We start from the raw sequence: 9,556 nt of genomic DNA on the forward strand, positions 1-9,556 counted from the left end.
TACTCAATAAATCATGAATAATTAATATAAAACTTTTTCTTTTCATGATCCATTAGATATGCAGTTGAAAATTAAATATGATACCCATTAGTGATTGAATGTTGATGATATTTCATAGCGATAGACAAGATATTGTACGGATAAGGACATGTCAGATAGCCTAGTAGATGTGGCTCAAAAACATTGTTAGTGGATTTTTCAAGCCATATACATTATGCATAATTGCATAATGCACATTGATTTCCTCTGATCCTCTTCGCCTTCATGTACCTTCGTCGTCTTCCTCAGCACCTCACTGTTCTCTCTACATATAAAACTACAAGAGGCTAAAGGCTAATGCACGTATGAGTCTAAAGGCGATCCACACTATACAGGACGGTCACGCTCTGTTTACGGTGCTGTCACATACTAAATGCATTTCAGTGGGGACCGTAAGCCATTGAAATGCATGTAATATGAATGGACCGTGAGTGCATACCGCTATTTAAACGTGGCAATCCATTCCTTTAGCTTGCATCGGCCCTAAACTATTCACACTTCATATAGGTACTTTATTCTTGAGTGTAAACCCATGGTACAATAACGAGAGACATCAAAAGTTATTGTACCATGGTACAGTCAGTAGCCTGTAAGGCTGGCATAGCCTGTAAATTATGGACTAGGTCTAGGCTACTAGTAGAACTAATTTCGTTCATTAGGCATAAGCAGATTATACAATTTCTAATTTGGAGTGTTGAAACTGATCAGATTTAGCCAGTAAATCTAAGTTTCCTTACCTGTATTTTCTGCAGAAAGGCCACTTCCATTATCGTGTCCACGAAATGGCAGATTTTGATCAGGGACTGCCTCAGTTTTAGATCCCTCCAACTCCTTGGAACTGGGGAACCTAATAACTCATATTTCAAATTGCGCTTAATTTGGGCGGAACTAAAATGTTGCTCACAAATCACGGCATTATTTACGTTTACTGTGTCAGCACGATAGCATTTTTGGAGCCACTGTCTTGCGATGGTCTTGTTCTTGGGGAATTTATAATATTTAAAATTACTAGACTTGGCAGGCGTGCATCCATACACTGCACAAGGTCTAGCTTTGTCCATACTAACAATAAGAAATTAATATTAAGGCACATGAAACATACAATCCAAGATCAAATTCTGCTACACGTGTATACTCACTCGAAGATATGGAGTTGTTTACACGACCGGATGACGTTACTGAGTCAGCTGGTGGTTCCAATAATGTTCTCGTGCGTCTACCTATCAAAAAGTTATTGTACCATGGTTAATGGCATCTAGCAACCCTAGATGCCTGAATACAACCTGCCGTTTCGGTACCTCACACGCACACAAAACACGTACCTACTATAATGATGTAGCGTGAAAATCTAAATTCTTAAAAACACGCCAAGATATGTACAGAATGATGTAATAAGTGAGCGTGTCACTCTCGTCTATGTGTGCAACGACTTAATTTACTCTCGTGGCCCCGCTCTTGAATCTTCCGAGTTTTCCACCATCTGGCTTCGACTCAAAAGTCACTCTCTAACTAAATTTATCTGTGTTGTCACTAACTCTCTAACTAAACTTATTTGTGCTGTCTATCTCTCCCTTAACTCCTCTGACTATAGTAAATTCTTTGACTATTTAACATCCAAAGTGGAGCACATTTTATCCCTTTATCCTTTCACGGAGATATTCATCCTTGGAGATTTCAACGTTCATCAACAGCATTGGTTTTCTTCTCAATTCACTGACCATCCTGGTGAACTAGCCTTTAACTTTGCTATCTTTCATGACCTAGAGCAACTGGTACAAAACCCTGTTCGTATTCCTGACCGACCCAATATTCTTGATTTTTTCCTCACCTCTAATCCTTCTTTATATATATATATATATATATATATATATATATATATATATATATATATATATATATATATATATATTATGGCTTATAGCGTCTGTAGAGATACTTGAAGAGTAGGTATGGGAAGCACTGTTCAGCTTCCACCCATTAGTGGCGCAGGCAATTTTATTTATAGTGGTACTCATATTAGGGCCCATATCACTACCCAAGTGCATCTTTGGTGTAACCAACTAGAACCTGGGTATCATGGTGACATGTAGGTAACTTTAAACCATTACAAAATGACAAACTTTCAACGAGGCACTTGGTAGGATTCGAACCTACACGTGGAAGTCTACCCGATCCTACACTCACCACCTTATCCACTACGCCAACGCCTCCCTGCTGATGTTGTTAGCCTATCTTTTCCGTTGGGCTCCTCTAATCACAATCTCATATATGTATTTTGTCCTATTTCTCCATTCCCTCCTCAGGATCCCTCAAAGCGAAGGTGCTTCTGGCATTTTGCCTCTACCAGTAGGAAGGACCTGAGGAGGTATTATGCTGATTTTCCCTGGAATGGTTACTGTTTCTGTGTCAGAGACCAATCTCTGTGAGCTGAACGCATATCAGAGGTGAGGCGTACAATTCTTACTCTTTTTCTCAGCCTAAACCTTCTAAACCTTGGTTTAACACAGCTTGTTCTCATGATAGAGAGGCTGCCCACAATAGGTACTTAAGCCTTCCATCACCTGAATATCATGCACTTTATATTTCTGCCCGGAATCATGCCAAGTCTGTTCTTCAACTTGCCAAACATTCTTTCATAAATAGAAAATGTCAAAATCTTTCAAAATCCAACTTCCCTTAAGACTTCTGTCATCTAGCCAAAAACATCTCTAATAACTTTACTTCATCTTTCTCTCCTTTATTTCATCGTGATGGCACCACTACCATCTCATCTGTCTCTAAAGCTGAACTGTTCTCTCAAACTTTTGCTAATAACTCTACCTTGGATGATTCTGGGCTTGTCCCTCCTTCTCCTCCTCCCTCTGACTATTTCATGCCTTCAATTAAAATTATTCGTAATAATGTTTTCCATGCCCTCGCTGACCTAAATCCTAAAAAAGATTTACGGACCTCATGGGGTCTCTCCTCTTGTTCTCAAAGTGTGCCCAAATGCTTTCATCTTGCCTGGCCGAACTCTTCTTACTCTGTCTATCGACTTCAACCATTCATTCTTGGTGGAAGTTTGCCTACATTCAATTTGTTCCTAAAAAGGGTGACCGTTCTAATCCCTTAAACTACAGCCCTACAGCTTTCATCTCTTGCTTTTCGAATGTCTTTGAATCTGTCCTCAATAGGAAGATTCTAAGCATTTGTCACTTCACCATCCTCTATCTGATCGCCAGTATGGCTTCTGCAAAGGCCGCTCTACTGGGAATTAATTGTCTGTCTTTCCTTACTGACAATTGGTCATCCTCTTTTACAGATTTCGGTGAAACATTTGCTGTTGCCTTAGACATATCAAAAACTTTTTATAGATAGAATCTGACACAAAACATTGATCTCAAAACTACCCTCCTACGGTTTCTATCTTTCTCTCTGCAACTTAGCTTAAGTTTCCTCTCCGACCGTTCAATTGATGCTGTGGTACACGGCCATTGTTCTTCTACTCAGCATTCTGTCCTATAACCCACTATCTTTCTACTATTCATTAATTATCTTCTTAACCAAACTTCTTCCATTATCAACGCCTAAGCTCACTTTTTTTTTTTTTTTTTATGTCCTGGCCTATAGCGCCTGTAGGAAACTTGAAGAGTATGGGAAGCGTTGTTAAGCTTCCACCCATTAGCGGCGCAGGCAATTTTATTTATAGTGGTACCCATATTAGGGCCATATCACCACCCAAGCGCATCTTTGGTGTAACCAACTAGAACCTGGGTATCATGGTGATATGTAGGTAACTTTAAACCACTCAACAAATGGCAAGGTATCCAGGCAGTTCCTGGTGGGATTCGAACCTACGCGTGGTCGTTTGCCCAATCCCACGCTCACCACTTTATTTACTATGCCACTGCCTCCTTAATGACACCATCCTACACCTTTTCCCGTATTTTCAGAGACGACCAACCCTTCAGCAAGTTAACAGTCCCGCAGGGACACTACAGAACGCCTGACTACTGATCTCTTAAGATTTTTTATTGGGGCAGAGAAAACTTAGTAGTGTTCAATGCCTCAAAAACTCAATTCCTCCATCTATCAACTCGACGCAACCCTCCAGACAACTATCCCCCTCTTCTTCAATGACACTCAACTGTTCCCCTGTTTTCATTTTTTTTTTTTTAATACAAAAAGGAGTACTGCTAAGAGTAACAAAATGTTAGAAAAAAAGGCCCACTAGAACTGCATGTTCCCTAAAAGGTCATCCAAAAGCAAGGGACAAATGTATTGACACCTCTTTCGTAAAAGAAGTCACGTCTTAGGAAGATGGAAATACAGAAGCAGGTAGGGAGTTCCAGAGTTTACCAGTGAAAGGTAAGAATGATTGAGAATACTGGTTAACTCTTGCATTAAAAGGTTGGACAGAATAGGGATGAGAGGAAAAAGAAAGCCTTGTGCAGCGAGGATGCAGGAGGAGGAGAGGCATGCAGTTAGCAAGATCAGTAGTGTAGTTAGCATGAAAATACCGATAAAAGATAGAAAGAGGTGCAACATTTTAGGGGTGAGAAAGAGGCTGAAGACAGTCAGTCAGAGGAGGGGAGTTGATGAGACGAAAAGCTTTTGATTCCACCCTATGTAATAAAGGTGTATGAGTGGAACCTCCCAAACATGCGAAGAGTACTCCATACAAGGACGGATAAGGCCCTTGTACAGAGTTAGCAGTTGGAGAGGCGAGAAAAACTGGTGGAGACGCCGCAGAACTCTTTATTTCATAGATGCTGCTTTAGCAAGAGATGAGATGTGAACTTTCCAGTTGATTATGAGTAAAGGACAGACCAAGGATATTCAGTGTGGAAGAGGGAGACAGTTGAGTATCTTTGAAGAAGAAGTGATAGTTGTCTGGAAGGTTGATAGATGGAGGAATTGAGTTTTTGAGGCATTGATAACTACTAAGTTTTCTCTGCCCCAATTGGAAATCTTAGAAAGATCAGAAGTCAGGCGTTCTGTGGCGTTCCTGTGTGATCTGTTGACTTCCTGAAGGGTTGGTCGTCTCTGAAAGGACGTGGAAAGATGTAGGGTGGTATCATCAGCGTAAGAGTAGATAGGGCAAGAAGTTTGGTTAAGAAGGTCATTAATGAATAATAGAAAGAGAGTGGGTGATGGGACAGAACCGTGAGGAACACCATTGTTAATAGATTTAGAAGAAGAGCATAGGCGGTCTACCACGACTGTAATAAAATGGTCGCAAAGGAAACTTGAGATAAAGTTGCAGATAGAAAGAAAGAAACCGTAGAAGGGCAGTTTTGAAATCAAAGCTTTGTGGAAGACTCTAATCTGAATATCCTTGGTTTGTTCTTTACCCATAATTAAACTAAAAACTTCACATTTCATCTCTTGCTAAAACAGCTTCTATGAATTAAGATGGTGTAAGGAGTCTCTACCGGTTTATTCTAGCCCTGCTCAACTGTTAACTCTGTACAAGGGCCTTATCCGCCCATGTATGAAATACTCTTCACATGCTTGGGGAGGTTCCACTCACACAGTTTTATTAGATAAGATGGAATCAAAAGCTTTTCGTCTTATCAACTCCTCTCCTCTGGCTGTCTTCAGCTTCTTTCTCACCGCCGAAATGTTGCATTTCTTGCAATCTTCTACCCCTATTTTCATGCTAACTGCTCTTCTCAATCATTCATACCTTTCTCTGATAAACTCTGGACCTCCTTGCCTGTTTCTGTATTTCCAACTTCCTGTGACTTGACTTCATTTGATTAAAACAGAGGTTTCAAGACATTTATGCCTTTCTTTCAGATAACTCTTTCGGACCTGCAAAGGGACTGGCAACTAAGTGAGCTTTTTTTTCAGTTTTTGTTGCCCTTTGCCAGCTTCCCTATCTTACATACAAAAAATATATATCATTTTTACAAGTTTACGCGTTTATAATGCGTTCCATAATGGTTTTGTAATGCTCGTTGAGAGGCTTTGTACGAGTCCCCGAGGCGTCTTTATATCAGTTATTATGAAAATAGATGTATTAGTGATGTTCCTTCACTTTGGTGATTTTACTTGAATCACTCATATTTCAAATAGAGTTTAGTTGTTGCCTCTTACTCATGTTTTATTTCATATTAGAAAATGTATCATACTTATTAGGAAAATAAACGTTCAAGAGAAGGTGAACGCTGATTTCATAGTTCAACCACCGATCTAATGTTGATTATTAGATTTATTGTAAAATGTGGAGCAATAATGTAAAGGGCACTTATATCTTTATACAAGATGATCAACTATTAACCCTTCGACTGCTATGGCACCTATTATTTGCCTACTTCTATTTAACTAAAAAGAACAAAACATAACCTGCTGGTACTAATACTACTGTATTGTATCTACTCCATTATCTATCACTTTATTTTGTTATCAGTCATGGCTTTCGATATTATGTTCTAAATTTGTATCACAACACTTTAATGAACACGAAGAAAAGACACAAGTCACAGTAAAACTTAATCTAGTATTGGTGATCAATGGACCAAACTTGGATTACATCAGATAACTCACCTTACCTTTCGAAGAAATTTTTGTACGCTACCTTCCTTTAGGACAGGTGGATTTTCCTAATACTCTGATCACTGCGGAACATTTGTTGTCTATTTCATTCCTTATATTGGTTATGTGTGTGTGTGTGTGTGTGTGTGTGTGTGTGTGTGTGTGTGTGTGTGTCACTGTTTGATCTGCTGCAGTCTCTGACGAGACAGCCAGACGTTACCCTACGGAACGAGCTCAGAGCTCATTATTTCCGATCTTCGGATAGGCCTGAGACCAGGCACACACCACACACCGGCACAACAAGGTCACAACTCCTCGATTTACATCCCGTACCTACTCACTGCTAAGTGAACAGGGGCTACACGTGAAGGAGACACACCCAAACATCTCCACCGGCCGAATCGAACCCTCGGTCCTCTGGCTCTAACCAGTGCTCTAACCACTGAGCTACCGTGTGTGTGTGTGTGTGTGTGTGTGTGTGTGTGTGTGTGTGTGTGTGTGTGTGTGTGTGTGTGTGTGTGTGTGTGTGTGTGTGTGTGTGTGTGTGTGTGTGTGTGTGTGTGTGTGGATTGGTAGGTGGGGTGCGCAGTGGATGACTGTGTGAGATTTGTTTAAATTTCGTTTTCACTGATCACTGTTATTCTTTTTTTATCATAATGGTGTCAGACGCTATTTGTGCAATAAATCAAATCTAGTGGAGATTATTAGGTTTTTCAAGGATATTTTCATATTTTTAGTTCACAAGACTCTTACATCATCAACTGGAAAAACACTTATTACAACATATTTAGGATAACATGATCACTTAAAAATCTGTCTATTTATTATCTATGCAAGTGACGGATTGATTTATAAAGTCAAGTGATGATAAAGTCATTGCGATCACTAGAAGCTGGGTAGCTCCGTGGAAGTGATGGTGCGAGTTTGATCCTTACACACAGCAGTTAATTGGTGAGATTGGTGATGCTTTCTATTCAACCCCAGATAAGGATTGGCTACAATCCTTGTTTGCCTTAATTAATGACCTCCTTTGCAGTCGATAGGCATTAATACCAATCCCTTTCTTCTATTGTGGTCATTTGGCAGCTCGGTCATGAGCGAGACGAGACGAGCAGGGACATAAAAATATTATCATATATAAAATAAGAGAATATTTTTACCCTCTCTTCTTTTGAATAGAGCAATTTCCTTAGCATGTATTCAGTGACGTGGTATGGTATTTTGTATCTCCTTTTGCTCATTACGATTGGGAATTTTATTCGAAACTGTAATCTGTCCCTGAGGCATAGTAGGGTTAGGATTATATTGCTACCATCCTGCAAGACCTACAACGTCATCTGGTAGACTTAATAGACTTCTACATCGTCCCCTAGAGACTCGTAAATATAGTGCATTACGATAGATAGGGGAGTGTTTATTGTCAACCTGGAAAATAAAGAACTGGAGAATATTATTCAATTTGAGCAAGGATGTATAGTTTCATAGATGTCATGCTGCGCTGCTTGCATGGACATACATATTAAAATTTTAGTCCTATAGAGTTTTTCAGTGTGACATTTACCTGTCTTTTCTAAGTATCGTCTAAAATCTAGATTAGGTATCTGTCAAATTCTTCCCTTTTCAATAAACATTTGAATGCTATACTTACATACTTTATACCTAAAATATTCTTTCATAATTTTAATCATATGATTATCGATATGGCATCAATTCTTTATTGCCTCATTACTTACCAATTTCCAAAGTTATGTATTCATAACTAAACCAGTCATCTACGTATACTGCACCACGAGTATGAAATGCTCCACACACAACACCAGCCGCCGCGAGGCACCTACGCTCCTCTGCCCGGACACTGATCCTCGGCGGCAGCCGCTCGATGTAGGGCCCCATATCTCAGTATCGCCCCATCTAGACGCCTTTACGGCCCATTGCCTTCACATCACCCTCCCTGTGTCAGATGCACTGCACGGCTATGCACACAACCAAAGCTTGCTGCAAGCCAGCATTTTTTTTTCTATTTATTTATCTAATTTTTTCTTTAAGACTTATTTACATGTAGATTAAATATCACCATTTCATTAAGCACACACACACACATACACATGATATATATATATATATATATATATATATATATATATATATATATATATATATATATATATATATATATCATTAAAAGTGATACTTAACTAAGGGTTGGTTATTTTCTCTAATAAGCTCTCTTTCTGTCTAAAGAGTGTCTTACTCTCTTTAGTGAGTATGTTGATTTTCTCGTAGGGTATCCTCTTCGCAGGATCACGATTTCGGATCCTGGACCTTCTTCAGTGGCTCTGGAGGCAGTTGCCATCTCAGAGGTTGAGGTGAGAATGGCAGCACTATGGCGTGAGCTATATTTACACAGTTGACTGGCGGCTGAGCACGGTCAGCTCGGCCTCTGATTTGCTGCGCGCAGGTGTCTTCTCCCATCGCTTCATACTTGGGAACGCTTGCATGTCTAGGTTTTGTATGTTGAGGTTTGGCTCAAGTTTTTAATGTAAAGGGCTTCTATGATGGGGAGGAGTCTATTGTCTTTGAAGCTCGCGATTACTTCTGTGTTTTCTTCTATGTATTCTCTTGTTAGTGCCGTCTTGTGTGCTTGTTTAAAGTGGTTCTTGGGCGCGCCTGATGTGGGGTGGTAGCTGAGTCTTCTGCTCAATTGCATCGTCGTCATGCCGATATAGGTTGATTGAAGGGCTGCACAGTTCCCTTGGGTGCATGTGAACATACATACAACATGAGACTGCTGCATTTTTTTTTTTTTCGTGTAGTGAGCTGTTTCGAAGTAGCTTCGAAACAGCCAAACGCTAAGTTAAGTAACACTTTTAATGAAACATGTTTGAGAGAGCATTTTTTACCTATTTATACACTCAATATATATATATATATATATATATATATATATATATATATATATATATATATATATATATATATATATATATATATATATATA

This window comes from Portunus trituberculatus, chromosome 43 (genome assembly GCF_017591435.1).
Source record: "Portunus trituberculatus isolate SZX2019 chromosome 43, ASM1759143v1, whole genome shotgun sequence".
Classification (NCBI taxonomy): Eukaryota; Metazoa; Arthropoda; class Malacostraca; order Decapoda; family Portunidae; genus Portunus; species Portunus trituberculatus.